The 20,327-nt window shown below is 37.4% G+C and overlaps 1 long non-coding RNA gene across 6 annotated transcripts; it reads left to right on the plus strand.

The window, feature by feature from the left end:
• The first annotated feature begins 2,562 nt into the window (after positions 1 to 2,562).
• Positions 2,563 to 18,484, plus strand: LOC117306755. 6 transcript variants are annotated; one of them, XR_004520986.1, is made up of 10 exons: positions 5,992 to 6,126; positions 6,590 to 6,677; positions 7,758 to 7,884; positions 8,968 to 9,187; positions 10,400 to 10,531; positions 11,582 to 11,912; positions 14,233 to 14,386; positions 15,228 to 15,396; positions 16,924 to 17,032; positions 18,006 to 18,484. It is a non-coding gene; the product is annotated as an uncharacterized LOC117306755 (long non-coding RNA). The 6 variants fall into 6 exon arrangements; XR_004520985.1 differs by lacking the exon at positions 6,590 to 6,677; XR_004520987.1 differs by lacking the exons at positions 6,590 to 6,677; positions 8,968 to 9,187 and having other exon boundaries at positions 5,993 to 6,126.
• Positions 18,485 to 20,327: the final 1,843 nt, after the last annotated feature.

Consider the following 20,327-nt stretch of genomic DNA (forward strand, 5'->3'; position numbering starts at 1 on the left):
GAAGAAATAGCCCCCACTACCTCTCGGACCGACCGAGGTCCACTTCTACCTCCATGGTGCGACACTGATGTCCGCATGGCCACAGTGTCACTGTCAGCGCAGGAGAGTTTGGAATGTTCTCGATGGAAAAAATGCATACCATGAAAGACCTCCACAATGACTAGAAGTTACCCAACAATCAATTAGCATAAATAAACATTGCTTCTTTACTGAGTGAGGTGTGCAATGAAAATCGCCGAGTCACTGTCACCTTGAACAAAACGAATGTCGCGCGCACACAAACTAGATTGTGACCAACCGAGTAACCAACTTCAGATTTACTGACGGAGTAAGAATCCTTATCTTAAAGTTAGTGTCAATTATTGGTCGACAAAATAATATACCCAACTGATAAAATCAAAGTCTGTTCCACAGAGGTATAATGTAGTGCATACAAATGCACACATTTTTGCTGAATATTATATTGAACAGAACATCAGTTAACTCAATCTATTAGTAAACATAACATGGGAATGAAAACGATCATTGGCAGAATGTTTTTAAAATGTAGAGTTCTTTTGACAAAACTTATACCGGTTCCGGTACCTGAGAAACGCTTCAGGACACCAAAGTGGTGGCAATCAAATGTTTGTGAAGTTCCCCCGCCCCTCAAGCCTGTCTAAATGTCCACCTTCCGTCATCGCTCTACAACAAACCCCTGGGAGACTGAAAAACAACACTGATTGATTGGCTATAACAACAAAAAAATCATTTCTTTGCACACAGGCTTCGTTTAAATCCATTATACACTTTCGGCACAGTAAAAAACGGCACATATTGCAAATGATCGAGCTGGGGAAAAGTGTTGAGGCGCTGTGTGAAATAATTATGCTCTAATGGTGAAATCGGTCACCCTTTGTGGAACGAGTGTCCCCCCCCCCCCAAAAAAAAAAAAAAAAAATATATATATATATCAACTCACCTAAACGATCAACAACAACAACAATTTTTTTAAATTTTTTTTATTAACTTTTAGAGTGCCACTCTAATACTACTTTGGGCCCAGTTGCCAAATGGTCACCCATCTACAAATGGTCACCCGTCCCTCCGGATGTCACACTTTCTTGCTCCGTATGTATTGCATGCAGTACTCTAGGTTCCTAGACCATTGGTGTTGCGTGGTCACACACAACCAACGTTCCGATTATGCACGGCAAAAACTGTACACGCTTGTAATGAACGAACGCTAGCGGGCGCATGAGACCTTATTGCAGATAGCAAAAATCCGACGTCCCGCAAAGGATTGCGGGAAATATTTTGCACCTCCAGTTATACGGTCGTCACGTAACGTGTTCTACAAAGTTTTTTTGTAAACAATAAGTTTGTAAACATTGACATTGTTTGTGGTGGACGGTCATGCTTCTGTGGCGGAAGACAGTTTCACCCACGAATGGGTGTACCTCCATGCTTTATTTAGCCAAGTCAGATGTGTAATATTAATATAAAAAACTACGACAATAATGCCATCGGACCAGTGTGTGCTTTGCGACTCAACGGAAGAACGAGGGACTGTACATGTATGTACATACGTAGGTAGGTCCATGCATGTTCTTTTGACTTTGATTGAACACAAAATAGTTTAATAAAATATCAATAAAGCTTGTTTATGATTTAATCATGACCGGGTCATGATTAAATCATCAAGCATGTCAAACCCAACAAGCTGTAGGCTACAATTTGAGTATTGTATAGGCTAGATTTATGTGTGATTTGTGGTAGAAACTAAAAAAGAAACATACATAGGCCTATTCAATTATATATTCCTCAACATTTTTTAGAGATGACAGATATTGATATTATATTCAGAATATAATATCAATATTCTGATAATGATACTGCTCATTAATTAGCTCATAGTCATATTAGTCATGACTGACTTTCAGGGCAGAGTGTTTGGTTATGATTTACAAGGCAAAAGATCATTCATAAATGCCTCAATCAGTTTCGCTATCTGCATTCCTGTTGTGGTGGAGAGCGCTTCACGTGGGGTCAGGGTGTTTAAAGTTAACGAGTGATAAAGACCAGCTGGAGCTGTTTATAACCGGTTGTTTTGGATATGTTTAGATGCATAATATGTGCTGGTCTTGGTGCTAGATGTTTCACCGATACGGGTGATGTTTGTGAGTTGGCCGCGCTGGGTGTGAAAGCAAAACAAGAAACGTCTTGCACCAAGACTAACTACGCACACACCACACAATGCATCCGAAAACTGTCTCAGTCATTAAAATGCAACACATGTCAGGTCATCAAATAAGATACGTAAAAGAGGAAACAAGGGCTGAACGACCACGACCCTGCCTGTTTTAAACTCCTTTTTAAGAACTTGTAACCACTCATTTATTCCCTTAGTTTTTGTCTGCTTTATCTTTCAGATAATTACTTGTGCATCAACATGCTTCGTGACAGGACTCATATTGGAAGCAGTTATTCTCCCAGTTCTGTGTTCACTCCAAAGATGTGATCTGTACTGTTGTTTTGTGGACTCGACCAACCACATCCTACTTCTTTTGCTGCAGGAGAGCTCATTGACCATCTTCTGAATTGACTAAAGGCTGTGTGTGTGTATGTGTGTCTTCATGCTCTTGAGGCCATTTTTGACTGATGACACGTAAATTGGCGATGAAAAGATAAATGTTAATTGCAGAGTGAACTGTGACGCAAGCGAAGGTATCGCAAATGCTTCTTAATATGCCTGTGCGTGGCGTCCTGCGGTTGTAGGCTACAATTCTCAGAGAAAGTAGAATAATACAATACAATACAAACAATAACACTGTCCAAACGTCCATTTCCACTGTCTTGAAGAGTTTAAAGCTTCATTTATTCTGGTTACTTAAATCATACAATAATACTTCATAATGCAAAGATTTAAATAATACCAAGGGTTGCAATTGCAAAGATCTAGAGGGTTGTAGTTAACCGCCTCAGTACAGTCAACATGAACAATACCTGAGGCAAACAAGGGTAGATAATAATTGAGTGAAGTAAACTGCAATGTAAGTGTTTTTAAGGGGCCATGAAAATACCAAGTGTGTTATAAAGTTAATATTACCAATTTAAATATTTGAAGAAAAAAATTAAAGGATGGAAATTATAAAATAAAAAAGTGTTTGTAAACAAATATAAGTGTGACAGGTTTGGATTTATTTTCAGCAAGAGTTAAATTATGTGTACCCACAGTTATCAATGAAACCTTTAAACTCTCACCATAAAATGGGTCAAATAATTACAGATGCTGGTTAGATTGTGAACAATTGTTTTCACACCAACCCCGGGAGTTAAACTCACAACATGCATGATATAGCATTCACAAACAAGAATTTGTCACAGGTTTTATACAAAGCTGCAGTTTTATCATGGCACTGTCATCTTTAGATTCCATTCCAACCTGTGGGTGTAGAAGATAGTCTGATCCCTCTTCTAGAGTCTTTTTGTGAACAAGGACTCTGACATGCATGCCGTGTTTGCCAAAGGTGGCTGCAGCTTAATAAATATCAATTGTTTTAATGTTGGCTTTGTGAAGTCATGAGACAGCTTAATACATTACAATTTGCCTCTGGCAGTACTGAACCCATTATTAGTGGGCCCTGAACCACCTGACCACAGTGCCAGTCAACTTACTTGTTAATTTAAATCCAAATTTTTAAGATGCAGAGTTTGCAGAGAATCACATTTAAGTGCTCACAATACTTCTTCTTTGATGGCAAGGTTTGAAATGACTTTTCACCCACTTAAACTACAAAATGAGACCTATCAGTATAACTAGTTTAGAATCGTTAGAATCAAAAATGTATTAATTGGGATAGTTGCCCCCAAAATAATAAAGTTAAATGGTAACAATTTCCAAGTAAAACCAAAAGGATTTATTTTTTGAGGATGCCCAATGCAGAATCTATTTTTGTTGTTGAATAAATCAAACTTATTTGAAAACAAAAATTAAAAAGAAATTATATTCTTTTTTCAAATTCCTACCTTAAGAAGGGTTTCGCTCATGTGACCTAGTCCTTGCTTTTCGAATTACAAACCTACAAAAACTCATAGTCTCATATCATATGATAAAATTATAGGCATAACAAACATACCATTATTACAGTACCAGTAGGGTCTAACAATAAAGCTTACAACTTGATGCTTTATGGTACAGTGTACTAAAAGTATCATTTTTGTAATACATGCACAAAACAAAGCACAAAGTATGTAATTATATTATGCACAGAATCATGTTCGTACAATACGTGTACATCAAACTTGTATAAACTGAACCCTTGATAAAAACATGTTTATGCTAGGACTACTTCTAACTAAGTTCTAGAAACTAGAAGTATGCTAGGACCTACACCAGAACCTTGTCGTACTTGTCATGTCATGATCTACGGTATAACCATGGAGGTAGAAATAGATTTATATTAATAAATATAAACATAAACCACAATTACTTAGTCACTTTTGGTCACTTTAATTTTGAACCATATCAGTGGTAGACCTAAAAAGTTGATGGTGTGAGAAATAAGGAAAAAGTATCATCTGCCACATAAAGTTTTAAAAATGTACAACTACCATGATTGAAAGCTATTCTATTTACGTCCACGTCATTGCTGATCAGTATTACAGATACAATCGAATCAAGACAATGTAACCATTGATGGGCTTTATCCATAGAGCTATATCTAGACTCTATCTAGACCAGGAATAAGAAATGTTTTTATTTTTTGTAAAACAGTCATGACAGTCCTCGATCATCATGACCTTGGCAATGTTTCTCTGTTTTGTAACAGAAAAAAATGTCTTACTTTTGTCATGGAGGTCGTCCATGCTTTTGTCGAAGTATTTATCAGCACAAATCGGAGTCACTGGTGGGAAGTTTTGGTTGTTATTTCCGATCCTTCGAGGGTGACTGATGGTTGCGGGAGGGTCACTGATCCGTGTTGCAACTTCTCGCCATTGACCTTGTCAATGTCAGTCTTCTGACAGTAATTTTATCGCGAAAAAATGTCGCCTTTGGAGTTTGTCTTTAACTACTGTGTCTTGTCACATTCACTTTAGCTAAAGATTACCTTAGTTTGTCTATGCCAGAACTATTTATTCTATCAACCAGCTCTTTCTCGGTCACTCCTGCCACATCCATTTTGCAAACCGATCGATCGTGTACGAACGTTGAACGTTGTTTACTTTTTTGAGCGAGGTGCCAAATTTTTCCCACAGTCCTTTGCGCGCACATGCGCAGTTGTTCAAAATTGCTATCTGCAATAAGGTCTATGGCTTATCGTCACATCCGAGGCTAGGCTCTGACCCACTCTCTGACAATGAACACCAGAGCTTGAGTTCGGTGCACTACACTGCTCAGCCATGATACTTCTAAATCAATGTTAAAAGTAGTCGCAATTTCATAAAGCTGTTAAGCAGAAAATACTGCTTAGCAAGTTTCTTTGATGAGCAAAAATTGAGTGGGGCGTCAGTTGCAACAATCCTAACTTGATTGAATTTTGGCTGGTACCCAATTTCTGCTGAGCAAGATTGGTCTGTGCTAAGCATATTTTTGTGCTAACAGGCTTTATGAAATGTTGCCCAGGTCTTATTGGTTCCATTTGGACACCCTGATGTTTATTAGTTAGCACATTTCCGCCGTGTCCCCCTCCCCCTCCCACTAGATGGTATTGTTCTGCTTAATATGGGACATACAAGACAACAAATCAAATAATAATGCTGCATTTGCCATTTGTTCGACCTTAACGCAGGTCCGTTGGCCAAATGCCAGTAGAAATCGCGGCGGACCAGCTGAAACACCTTGCCAACTGGTCCGGCTGACCAGTCAAAAATGTCGGCAGCGGTACTACAGAACTATGACTATTTTTTTTACTATTTTCAGGCTCGAATAAAACGTAAAAACATTCACTCAAGGTGTAAAAAAGTCTCTAGCGGAAATGTAAATAGCGCCCTCTGTTGACTGCCTAATTCCACATGATTCCAATCACTTCATAAATCGCCATGTCATTCACCAAAGTTCTCCAATAATTTCACAAAAATCACCTAAAATCAGATTAATATTCATCCATCAACCAGTTAATTCCAGCCCCGTGCGTGCAGTATAAAGTGAGTAGAACCTTTCTTATTTTGTTATCTCTAAAGATGGGATATTGGGAGAAGTTTTGGGCTTGTTTATAGGTCTCATGGCCTGCTCGGGGAAAGTTAATTACATGTATATGTTATTTACCAGTTACGATATGGAAGTGTTTTTACCGTAGTTACAGACGTTTCCCAGGTACTTTACAGAAGTTGTTGGCTATTATAAAGGTTGCCAGTGCTGTATTTGTTCTATATCGAGCCTATAAATAATCCAGTTGCTCTCTTAGTTTACATGCCAGTAAAGTTGCTGCTCCAGTGATTTAGCCTTTTATGATTAGTGGATTATTTGGGTGTAAAGAGTTGACCCTGAGCCTATTATAGAGTTGATTATGGAAATTGATGTCATTTCTGTTCTTATAATAATCTCTGTCTGTAAATCATATCGTAGACTTATTGTATCTTTATTGTTCTCTTATTTGTACACATGTAGAACCACGGGTAAAGCTTACTGGTATTAAAGACAGTTAAAAGTAGTTCACCACCGGTCTGGCTGTCACATTTTTTCACAAGGAGTCAAGGTTTGGGTAAAACGTAATAAAAATTACTCGAAGTACCGCTGAACGCTGGCAGACTTCCGACAATCACGCATATACACAGCGCAAAATCCAAAGGCGCAGCTGTTTTTGCTGCTTTTAAAAATGTTTTTTAAATGAACATTTTGTTCACAAAACAGACGCCGGCACCGACCATTCCATACACATAATTGAAAAAAAATACTGTCTAACTAGTATGCTTCATCATGGATGTTGCAACTTTTTTGATGTTTACTTTTTGTTGGGGGTTTTTCTGGACGAAAGTGGGAAGATTTTGGGAACTTCGGTACGATGTATTATGTTTATGAATACTTATTAAAACTACAATAATAGGCAATGTTTATACATGATAAAATAACTCGAGCGATCGCACGTAACCCTCCCCCACAGTAGATTTGAAGGCAGTACATAAAAAGTTTATGATATTTTAACAGTCGGTTTTAAAGTGTTTTATAGTAAAAACACTATTTTTTTTTCTTCATAAAAAAGTTCTTCTTACTTGGGAATACTTTTATGTCGAGTGCTTACAATAAACTGTGGACTAAAAAAAACTACTTAAATAAAGACATTTTAAATTTTGCTCTGACAAATAATTTGACCTGTTTTTAAATTAATTTTAATAACATTGTTATTACATTTTTAAGGATAAAATACTCTAACATTAATGAGCCCTCTTACGAACACAATAACTTGGTACACATAAATAAAGTATGGCTTCCAGTGCAGTTAAGTTTACGTTGCAATTCATGTTGAATTTTGAAATAGCTACGATCGGAAATCGAGCAGTTGGTATACAACAGTATACTATTAGTTAAAAAAAAAATAACATAAAAAAATTGATGGACCAGTCAAAAACCTGGCGGACCAGTGAAAAATCAAGCCAACTGGTCCTGCTGGCCAGTTGAAAAAAAAGTTGAGGGCAACCCCTGTTTGCTCTGCAAAGCAGTTAACACGGACAGTTTGGTGAAAAGTTTTGTGACTGTCATGAATCTCCCTGTCAAAATTCTTTTGTTTTAGGTGTTGTGATCTTGCTCATAAGTATTGATATATCGATTACTGTTACAGGGCCTTAGCTCAATTGCTATGCGCCAAGCAGAGCAATTACTCAGCGGAGAGCATTGGGGTGTATCTACGTAAAGTGAAGCAAGCTATCTCCACAACGGCAGCTCGATTCTCTGGATTTATGCAACACGTAAGTTATCAAATCTGCATTATGTTAATGGTGCTGCTTCAGAGAAAATCAAGCTGACCTGGGTTATTGTACAATCAATCAATCAATCAATCAATCAGCCAATCATTCAATCAATCAATCAATCAGTCAATCAATCAATCAAGCTCTATCAGGTTCCACCTACTTTGTATAATCCAGATTAGCCGGCAAGGTTATTGAAGAGCAGATATAGTCCAACCTTGTCCATTTTTTATTAATAAGGTATATGAATTCCACTCCCACTTGTATTGTTTTTTTGTAAAGGTTGCTTATGAAAGGCTAATATTAAAGAGCCATTAATATTGCTGAGTATTACATTGTTTCTTGCTAGAGTGTTGTTAATATCTCAGAGTACATTTGGTTGCCGGAGTGTCGATACGAATATCAGAGTAAAACACCTTTTCGCAAATACTGGGGTGCGTGCGTAAAGCTTGGAATTAGGTGCATAGTGGTCTAGCTGGTGATCAAATTTTATCCATATCTATCCCACAATGCACCTCATTCAACAGTCTGCGTATGCGCAGTGGTATTTGCGAAATGCATCTTGCCATATTGTTGTTAAATGAGCAGTGGTGCCATACTTAACTGCCTCAAAACTTCTGCGTGACAATAGAATATTGTCAAAAGGAAATGCACTACAACAAAGTAATCCAACTAACTCTTAAAGGCAGTGGACACTATTGGTAATTACTCCAAATAATTATCAGCATATAACCTCACTTGCTAAAGAGTAATGGGGAGAGGTTGATAGTATAAAACATTGTGAGGAACGGCTCCCTTTGAAGTGACGTAGTTTTCGAGGAAAGAAGTAATTTTCCACGAATTTGATTTCGAGACCTCAAGTTTAGAATTTGAGGTCTTGAAATCAAGCATCTGAAAGCACACAACTACGTATGGCAGGGGTGTTTTGTTCTTTCATAGTTATCTCGCAACTCCGACGACCAATCAAGCTCCAATTTTCGCAGGTTTGTTATTTTATCCATATGTTGAGATACACCAAGTGAGAAGACTGGTCTTTGACAATTACCAATAGTGTCCATTGTCTTTAAACCTCTGCATTTCTAGGATGCGCAAGAGTTTCTCTGTCAGTGCCTGGATCAACTCAAAGACGACACCGAAAGGGCCAACAAGAGGGCGCTAAACTCCCCCTTGGACGAGACCCCAGGGACGGATGATGATAAAATTAAACTGAGGTTTCGCTATCCGCACGACTGCCCGATTGTCAAGAACTTTGAATTTGAAGTCATGCACTCTACGATCTCTCGCTGCACATGCCCAGAAGGAGGTTTGGCAATTATTTTTTCTCTCTTGAGAATACTCTTTTTTTTTTTTTACTTTCGGCTCTGGCTCAACAAAGTTCTAAAATATTTTTTCCGTTTTGTATTCCTCCCCGTTTTGTGGCCACATAACATTCAGTTGGGAGGGTTCTGATTTTATGCTATGATATTATTCTAGAACTCTTGTATATAAGATACTCTCGTATCTTGTATATAAACCTTTATTTTATTCCTGAGACGATGTGATTTGTTGGGCTGCTTCTAGTGCGGGTGTTGTGCTGACATTTGTTTCCTTTAGTCTTTAAGTGACTGTTTTATTGTGTCCTGTATTGTGCATTGTATTTTTATAATTGTGTGCTATGTTACTGGAGTGTTAAAAACAGTACAGGAGATCTTGTTAATGTCATAATGTATTCCCTAATTTTGAACGATATATTGTGTATTTTGAATATCTTTTTAAGCACGAGATCCAAGGCAATATCTATTGTAATCTGTACATGTATTGAGAATGTTCTCCTTTTTGGATTACTTTTGGCTCTTCCTCAAAGTTCTCAAATGTCAGAATTTTTTTCCCCACATGACAAGGTAGACTGGACTTCACTCAGACTCGACTGCACCTCAATAATTCTGTGTTAGCGAATGCATTTATATATCTTATCTATCACTTTTTCTATAATTTTTAATTGTTAATGACTAATGTTTTATCTTTAAATTATTCTAATATACATCATAAACTCTTGATGTCACTTTTTGTAAACTTAATAATTGTTACCGGACTTGTTGTTTGGTATTTTTTAATAAAACCAAAAAGAAACAAAAATAATGTGATTTTTGGAGAAGTTTCCTTCTCTATAAAAGTAAATTCATTGCCATACTTTTTCAATTTTAAAATGTTAATTGTCACAATTCAATATTTGTATCAATTGTTTTAAACTTTTCCATATTTCAGTATTTCTAACCCTATCGGGTCGATCCAGGTTGAGGTATAATGCCGTGTCTAAATTGGCGACTTTGGCTACAGCTACGGCTAGATCAGCGCGTCTGTCAGTGTTGAAGAATGGCCGTAGCTGTAGCCGAAGTCGCCAATTCGAACACGGCCTAACTTAGAGAGGTTTGCGGTGACAACATGTGAATATCTCTATGTGACTAGTGTTGGTTCCGAAAAGAACCGGTGGTTAGGGACTCCTATTAACGATTGTTATAATTTGTCCATGTTTCAGTCATTCTAACCCGATCGGGTCGATCCAGACGGCGCTGGAGCAGTTCTTCAGAGAGGAGGGTATAGAGTATGCCTGCGGAGAATGTGACTGCAAGCAGGCTATAGTCACGCATAAGTTCACTAAGCTACCAAGGTAATAGAAGTTTTTGTTGGGATGTGTTTTTTGTGATGCTGATTGGAAGCTGTTTGTTGCTGTTTTCTTAGCAACTAGGCAGTGCATTCAGCTGAACTTTTACATGTGACTTATAATGTATATTTCTTTATAATTTTGCCTATAAATCAGCATTTAATGGACAAAACTCAATATGAGTGCCAGTGTCTTTAAAGATTGATAATATTGAAGAATTATTTATTTTTGTCATTTACAAAATATTGTTTTTATATTGGGTTATAGTAGCCCTATTTTGTACCTAGATTGAGGATTTATGTATATATATGTCTTGCCTTTTTAAATACCTTTGTTCATTGGTGTTTGTGCATGTTTTTTCATGCCCTGATGTCCATCTGTGTACTGTTTTTTTTCACAAACTGTTACCACTGTGCAATTATCCTAGTATAATCCTAGGTAATCGAAGTAACAGAACAGCAAACCCTGTTTTTTTTACCTTCATTTTCCTCCTTGCTGAGAATTTCATGTTGTCAATAGTAATGATAAATTGGTATAAGAGTTGTCTTCAGAAAACCTTTTTCAATTTATCATCAATTGCAAAGCTTTTGATGGCAAATTGGTCCAATGGTGCTCAATCAAAGGTAGTGCTGTCTTTCATTTTCACTTTTTTTTTCTAAAGAATTGATAAATTTGTCTTCGTAAACCTGTTTAAATTCATCATTGTCACTTACAAAGCTTTCGAATGCAAATTGGTCCAATGGTTTTCAATCAGACATGTTATGTCTTTCATTCTCGCCTTTCCAAAAACCGCAACCTTACAAGCGGACACTGAAGATCGCAAGAACTATGTCTCGAGTCATTCTTAATTTCTGCAACCGTTATAAATTATAAGTGGTGACTGATTGTTTTCCAATAAATCGCAGAGCAAACCAATCAGCTTACAGAAAACATTTTCCCAACATGTATTCTCCTGTCCTTGTTTGATTATTTGATCATTCATCACCTCTGTCCGACCTGTCAAACCAAATGAGTTTTCTGGACTTGATAGTGGGGCAATTTATCTTGTTCTTTCAGGGTAATTATCATTCATCTTAAGCGCTACAAATTTGACGCCTGACGCCTTCCAGTACTCCAAGCTCCGTCGCCGCATCCTCATACCCAGGTACTTGTCCGTCCACTACCACTGCACCAAGGAAACCCAGAGTCCAACCTCTCTCCCAAAGTCATTAGTCAACGGGACGTCATCTCCAAGGCCACAACAACTCAATGCCGAGAGAACTCAAAGGTTGTCCCTCACAGCCCCGTCGACGAGGGAATCTAATTGGTCTGCAAGGAGCGAGTCGTTTAAGCCCTCGCGCTTCAGTTTTGCGCCCTCAAGGAAGAGGCTGAACTATGACGACAACAGGTACTTAAATATTTTCTCATCATCGATGTGATTTCATGTCACTCAATAACTATTTATCTACCAGCCTAATCAAGTCAATGAGGTTAGGTTGGGTTTTTGTTTTTGGTGTTGCCATGCAAAGTTCAGAATGTAACTTTTGCACTGACCGTATGCGAAGCGTGATACATTGACACTCACAATACTCAGAGTGCAATATGAAAACTGTGATTGGGTTATCGCCTGATATCACACTCTGGTTTGATTGGATTATTAGTGCATACTGGAAGGTAATATAGTAGAAACAATAATACATGGCACCCTGAACTAAGATATTGACAAAATGGAGAGCCCGCCAACACAGGGTTAGCAGGCCTGTATGCTTTGTTTGTGAAAGGGCACCGGCACCAAGGCATTTTTCCCTTGGTGATGATGCACCTTATGTGGAAATTGTAAATTACTGGAGCATTTCAAAGGCAATGACCAGAGGGGCAATCGCCCTCGTTACCTTGGTTTGTAAATTTATAAACATATTTTTCCCTCAATACTATTTAAATGGATGCTTTTATCTGTCACCCTCATATTGAAATATGCTTTTTTCATTCATTGTTTTCTTCCAGGTTATTTTGTTAAAATTCAAAACCCATTGCAGACTTCTAAGTTTTGTGTGTTTTTATCTGTCACCCTCATATTGAAACATGTATGCCTTTTTTCATTCATTGTTATCTTCCAGATGATTTTTTGTAATTCAAAACCCATTGCAGACTAAGTTTTGTTTGTTTTTATCTGTCACTCTCATATTGAAACATGTATGCATTTTTCATTCATTGTTATCTTCCAGATGATTTTTATAATTCAAAACCCATTGCAGACTTCTTATATGTTTAAGTTTTGTCCTTTCAGATGACTTCCTCTTTTTGGGTTTTGATTTTCCTCCTTTATATTTCACTTTCTGTGTACAAAAGTACAGGAATATTATCTTTTCCTCTGTTTTTCTTGCCTGGTTTTCTCTTTTCCTCATTTTTGTCATGGATAGTTAATATTATATAACACCCAAGCAGATCCTTGCCATTTGATTGGAGGATTGTCCGTCACGTGATAGCAAATAAAAGTACCATTGCACGCTGAGTCACTCACCGTGCTTTTTCGTTCCATCCGAAAAGTACCATTGCACGCTGCCAGCGTGCAATGGTACTTTTCGGATGGAACGAAAAAGCTGAGTAAAAACATCACTGCGTGCGCGTGTCTTTGGTAACGCAGCAGGTGTTACTGCAAGAAGGCATAGTAAAATTACTAGCATTCGGCTTCTACAGTTGAAATTGTTTGTTTTGAAAGTTGTATCTTTCAATCAAAATGACAAAGATCTACTTGGATGTTATATAAAACAAATAATGAATGTTTTTCATTCGTGCAATGGTGCGAATATGTTCATTCGTTGAAAGCTGGAATGTTCCATTCAACTCGGCTCCGCCTCGTTGAATAGAACATTCCATCTTTCAACTCATGAACATATTCGCACCATTGCACTCATAAACATTCATTATGTGTATACTAACATGCCTGGGGTTGATTTCACAAAGAGTTAGGACTCGTCTTATCTCGAGTTAGTACGAAACTCGTCCTAACTTAGGATAAATGTAAAGGTCTGCATGCTACAGTGCAGGTTTGGGACTCGTCCTAAGTCCTAGGATTAGTCTTAAGTTAGGAAGAGTTTTGTGAAATCGACGGTTGGTATGTCTTGTGCCTCTTTATTAATGTTGTTTTGAGACTCGTATACGTAGTTTGCTTTCTATTGTAACAATCGCTTTGTGTATATTTGTTTATTGTTTTATGTTTTGAGTTGCGCAAATGTTGCAATATAAATGTCTCGTATTATTATTGATACTATAGTTTGGGTGTATTAGCTCATCAATTAGATTAGAATAGGAGCTTTTACATCATTATCCCCCAATTAGGCCTAGTTAGAGTGTAAGGTTAGACGTCACATTACATTGATACCACTGCTTATTAAGTTTTATTCACTTTTAATACCTTTATACTATATCCGATTTTTGTTTTTGGTCTGTGGTGTCACTGTTGGTGAATTTATTGCCGCTTTGTAAATGATAAATAGGTTAAATATGTATATAATGGAGGTTAATATATTTGTTTTCAACCCTTACCTGACAATATGCAAACAATTGCGATAGTAGAATATATAGCAAGACAAGTTCTCAACTTAATGTAATCATGTAACCAGTAAGTAGATTATACACATGGTGTTACGGTAAACCAAATATAAATTGAGAACAAAACATGTGACAATTTGTTAATTGATTTTTTTTCTCCTCACTTTTTGTGGCAGTAAACAACCAAGGCAAACCATTCTCCTGGAAAGTAACACAGACTCAGACGATGACGAGACCAAAAAAGTTTTAGAGATGAGTAAAAAAGAGTTGGAGAGAAAAAAGCGAGAGGCAGATGAGAGGTTGCGGCTTGAGGAAGAAGAATTGAAAAAGGTTTGATGTCCCCCCACCCCCTTTCAAGTTTATTTTTTGTGTTAGCAAGGCAGGTTTAATACCTGTTTTAGAAAGTCAGAATGTTTTATGTGGACATTAATTTTTTGCCAGCAACCCGCTTGGGCTTGGGATAAGGCTCTGTTACTTGAAAAACATTTTACTAATATTTGAGATTGCCAAAAATTTCAACTAATTTTAGTAATGAAAATATGTATTTGACCCACTGCATCATTGTCATTTAAGGCTGCTGATTGCAGCATTTGCCATTATGGGAGTAAAATTGCATATGAATTTTATGGTAGGCATTTAAAAATCTGTTTTTAATGGATTGAGTGTCACCTAATATGTTCACTAACTGCACAATCATGGAGGAATTCATTGTACAACACTCTCAAAATGGCGCAACAAAGATTTTCCTGATCATCAAATTTAAGTTCTGGTGGTTAGGTCATCGGAGTGTGTATTCAAATTCCGGTCGGGACACTATAAGTGGGTACCAGCTAGGGTAGAGGTTGATACTGTGTATGAAAAGCCCTTAGAGCATAGGGTTGCCCAGGTTGTATACCCCCAAGGGAGCTGAGACAGATTAAAAGAATGTTATGGCCAATTGACCAATGCAATAATGTAAAGCGCCTTGAGAGGGTTATTGTGAAATGTGCTCTATATAAGAACTAGTTATTACTACAAATATTATTATGACATGTCGTTTGGGTCAATAAGTTGTTTTATCATGTGTTGTATTCTTTATTTATTTTACTTATCAAATAATAAACCTCAAGGTAAACAGACTGGGCATTTGTTTCTTTGCTCAATCCCAATATTTTTTTTGTTTTACTGGTAGGAATCCTTGAGAAGATGACACTCTGAGATGTGCAGGAAGATGTGTGGGGAGGCAGCCCACCTGCAAGGCCTCCCCTGAAATGGCTGCTGAAGAAACACGAGTACATAAAGTGCCATAGAAGCTTTACTGAAATTAGTGAAATATGCCATCATCCTGCAATACACACATGGTAAGTTGCAGTCAAGTTTGTTGTTATTCTATCTTTAAATAAATTAGCTTACGACAGGGCCCAATTTTATGGCTCTGCTTACCGTAAGGACAGAATCAAGGTAACGGAGGTTACGACACGCGTATTTCACGGGTTAGCGGTGAATTTTGGCTTCTGCGCGTGCGTACTCCCTGTTACTAGGCATTCTACACTTACAAGGCTAGGGCAGAAACTCGGCGCTTGCTCGTAAGCAGAGATTCGTGATCGTTAGCACAGAATCCTGCAGTAAGTAGAGCCATGAAATTGGGCCCAGTACCGCTAACAAAAAAGTTTTACTGAACTCCTGTATTTGAGATTTGCGTCCAGAATTAAAACAGTTTTCATTTTAATGATTTTGTTGTGGCATGTTATGGCCACGTTTCTGCGACTGCCTAGCGCCAACTTTATGGTGTGTGCCAACCAATAATGTCTGTAGGTATGCATGAATATATTCAGGGTGTTTCATTGTCACCAATTGAATGATTTCACTGTTTTTCTTTATCAGAATGCCTCGTGCGATCATAACCCCAGCGGTGCATTTTGGCGGTTGTAACCAATAATTTTTTTGGTTGAATTAGCCAACGGTTAATCACAGGCCAATAATCAAAATTTGTATTGGTTACTGTCGCCAAAACACACCTCTTGAAGTGTAACTTTGAAATATCCTATATTGCTTTTTTAAGTTAATCCTGTGATTGATCCATCTTATGGTGAAGACTATACAGAGCGTACTGTAAAAAGATGCATCAAGATAGAGCTACTGGTCCCCTCTCAATGTTTTTCGATCTTGCGGAATGCTAATTGCATACAGTTTTAGGTCATCATATAAAAGCATGATTCATTTGAAATGTTTTGCATCGAAACACAGGCAATTTGACACCCATGTACTTTAAACATAAATGTTTTTAATAAATGGATTAAAGGAGCACGTTGCCTTGGATCGGTCGAGCTGGTTTTTGAAAAGTGTTGTAACCGTTTTTTATAAAATGCATTGATCAGAAAGATGTTTTAAAAGTAGAATACAATGATCCACACAAAGTTGCCTCGAAATTTCGTAGTTTTCTTCATACCTTGTCGACAAACACCATCGGCCATTTATGGGAGTCAAACTTTGGACTCCCATAAATGGCCGACCGTGTAAGTTCACAAAGTAAAAGGAAAACCATGCAACTTCGACGCAAATATGTGTGGATCATTGTATTCTACTTTTAAAACATCTTTCCAACAATATGCATTTTATAACAAATGGTTACAAACACTTTTTATAGACCCACTCGTCCGATCCAAGGCAACGTGTTCCTTTAATGTGACAGCACTCTATACCAACTGAGCTATCTAGACCTATGTCGGTGTCCCTATTTTGTACATACATCGTTTTAAACTGTCGTGTAGCCAGGGATCATATATAACACAGTTGGTAGAAATGTCTACACGTTAATCTGGAGGTGGTTAGTTCGAGTCCCACTCTAGTCAATTTTGTTTTTCAACCCAAAATTGTTTTCTTTACAGGTCTAAAAGAGAAATGACAAGACAAGCACATAAGAAAATGAGATGATGGAAAACCTCTTTAGTTGTTTGTGTTCTGCTCAGATGTTGCCTAGCGACAAGGGATGCTCAGGTAAAACTGCTCAGAATTATTATCACAACAAATCCTTATGTAAAAGATAAATCGAACATTGAAAGGGGCAGCAGTGTAGACCGACTCATGAGCAGGCCTGGAATTTCATGTTGGAAGGGCAAGGTCATTTGCATTTTGCAAAGGGCACTTCAGTGGGAAACTTTTGAAGGCACCAAGGCCAATACATGGGGCAATGGAGACCGATGGTCTCCGTAGCAAGCATGTTATTCCAGGCCTGAGTGCAGATGCTATAGGGAAGGTATTTTGATGGTGTTTATATAAAACCTTTGATCAAAGTTAATTGCATCAGAACAACCATGTCAAATCTGCATGTAGATCCTGCAAATATTACGAAAGTGCCCCATGCGAAAACTGTGCAATTTGGTCCATACATTCTCGTTATTTTAACCATGTCTGATGGTGTATACAAAAAAAAGTACAATCTTATTCAAACTAGCTTATGTTGGCCAACTTACAAACGCCCGGAACAACTCAGAGTATCCATTTTTTTATGGTCAGTTGGCCATATTATTTGAACAGGGAAATCTATTGTGCTGCATGCACAGGCTAGGCAGGCACCTATACCGTGCGATGCTTTGAATCCCTCATGAAAAAATATGGAGGGTACTTTAATCTCCCTTTCTGGGGGATATTGTGTAATTCCGGATTCCAGACCTTTTGTCCTTAATTTACAAATGATGGAGCAGGTAGCCATCACTGTATTTGGCTCAATGAGAGGTTGTCCGAATGGTAAATTATTATTATTAGATTATCACCCTTAGCCTTGGCCAAGGTTTTGCGATTAAGAGTGAACTCATACCTTTTTTTTTAAACACAAAACAGAAGTAAGTTCATTATGTTTCCATAATAAAGCTGAGGGGGTGGAAAGTCTCGATTACCTACAGAGGTGAGGTAACCAATAATTATTTCTACTAGTTATTTGTTTTTCTTTGATTTTTTTATTATCTTGCAGTACTTTGATAACATCTTCTCCACATTGGGAGAGATTGAAAGAGAACAGGTGATGAGGAGGGTGACTCCAGGAATGCGGCCCCATTACAATGTGAGCATGAGGCGACCATGGACACATGTTTATGCCAGACTGCAACACTGTACTAATGAAACTCAATGCATGCATCAAGGACATTCACCAAAGAGCCACTGCAAACAAGATGATGCTTAATGCTGCAAAGCATTGGTTCTTCATTTTACATCAAGATTTTCACAACAGCCACTTCCAGTCATTTCCATCACGGTTGGTAATGTGAAACCACTCAACCACGCCAGAAATCTCTGTGCAGTCATGGATGAACATCTACATGTATCACCGAAGGCCCATGTCTTTACCCTATATGCTGCTCTTAAATTACTGTCATCCAAAGATGTTTTAAATTTAGAAAATAATGATCCACACAAATACACCTGGAAATTGTTTAGTTTTCCTTGGCCGTCTTGAACTAACATGATCTGCCATTTTGTTGAAGCAGTAGTTTGACTCCCCAAAATGGCAGACCATCATAGTTCACAAAGTATTTGGAAAACCTCACAGTTTTTAGGATCACTTCTTCCCTGACATGTAAAAAATTCCGAGATTAAATTTTGAATAGTCTACCAACTAGTAGTTTCAAAACTAGCTAAACTTAAAACGTGGTTTTCTCGAAAAAGACATATTTTGCTGCTTTTTTGGCCCTTCGTGAAATTGCTGACAATATGATTGAAATTAGAAAATAATTTTCCACAAAAATATACCTGGAAATCGTTTGTATTTTCTTGTAACCCTCTTGAACTATAACACAACCTGCCATTTTTGTTGAAGCAAATTCATGACTCCTCAAAATGGCAGACTATTTTAGTGCACAGTATAAGTATTATGGAATTTTTGACTCCACAAAACACAAAGTAAAAGGAAAACCACACAGTTTTGAGGCACCTTGGTGTTGATAATTACACACAAATCTAAAAGCAATGTGTCTCTTGAAGAAGGTTTTGATGACTATGTGATTGAAATTGTTGAAATTTGAGATGTGATGAATTTTCAACAAGGTTTGATAAAAAGTACCGAGTACACTTTTTATTGTTGAATTATCCCCCATGCCTAAAGGGGACACGTCGCTTTCGAGTTGGGTGTTACTGTTTTGGGCTTTAGAAAGTGCTTGCTGTGAAATGGATATGGTTGAAAATATGTTTTAAAATAAATAAATAAATGATCCACACAGATAAACATGTACCTGGAAATTGTTTGGTTTTCTTTTTATACTCTCTTTAAGTAACATAGTCTGTCATTCTGTTGAAGCAAATTATGGACTCCTAAAAATGGCGGACTATTTTAGTTCACAAAGTAAAAAGAATTTTTGACTCCACAAAACACAAAGTATAAGGAAAACCACACAGATTTGAGGCACCTTTTAGTGTTGATAATTATACACTACTTCCAAAACATGTTTCCAACCAAGGCCCTATTTCATAAAGCTGTTAGGCATGCAAAAAACACCTCTTGACAAATTTATTTGCTATGTTATTTTGGGTGGAAACCTGTTTCTGTTAAGCAATACTTTTCTGTGCTGAGCAAGTTGTTTTGCTTTTTTGCTTTATTTAACTGGGCCCATATTCATATCATACATGTGGGCAATTCCACACTAATGGACCAAAGGGATAACTTTGTAAGACAGGCATCTTTTTTTGTTAACCACAATCCTCATCTGCTTCTGAATGTACACAGACCAAAATACATGACAACAAACTTAATTTTGTGACTATCCAACATTCCCTTTCCATGTCGCACTTTTTTGCCCATTAGTGTGGATATAATTGCCCATGTACATGTAACAAATAATGTCATAGTCCAAAGCGTTAAATCTAACAGCAATGTTTCTCTTGGAGAAGGTTTTGATGACAATGTGATCGAAATTTGAGATGTGATGAATTTTCAACAAGGTTTGATAATAAGTACTGAGCCTGACTTTTTAATGTTGAATTACCTCACATGCTTAAAGGGACATGTTGCATTTGGGTTTGGTGTTTTGTGCTATAGGAAGTTCTTGCTATGGAAAGAATAGGCCTACATGGTTGGAAAGATTTTTCGATTTTTGAAAAAAATGACCCACACATAAATATACCTTAAAATTGTTTGGTTTTCTTGTTATACCTTTCTTGAGCTAACAGTACAGTCTGCCATTTTGTTGAAGATTATTCTGGACTCCTCAAATTAGCAGACATTTTAGTTCACAAAGTAAATGGAAAACTTTGCAGTTTTGAGGCAAATAGTATGAATGATAATTTTAAAACATGTTTCCCA

This window comes from Asterias rubens, chromosome 2, assembly GCF_902459465.1.
Source record: "Asterias rubens chromosome 2, eAstRub1.3, whole genome shotgun sequence".
NCBI classification, from domain to species: Eukaryota; Metazoa; Echinodermata; class Asteroidea; order Forcipulatida; family Asteriidae; genus Asterias; species Asterias rubens.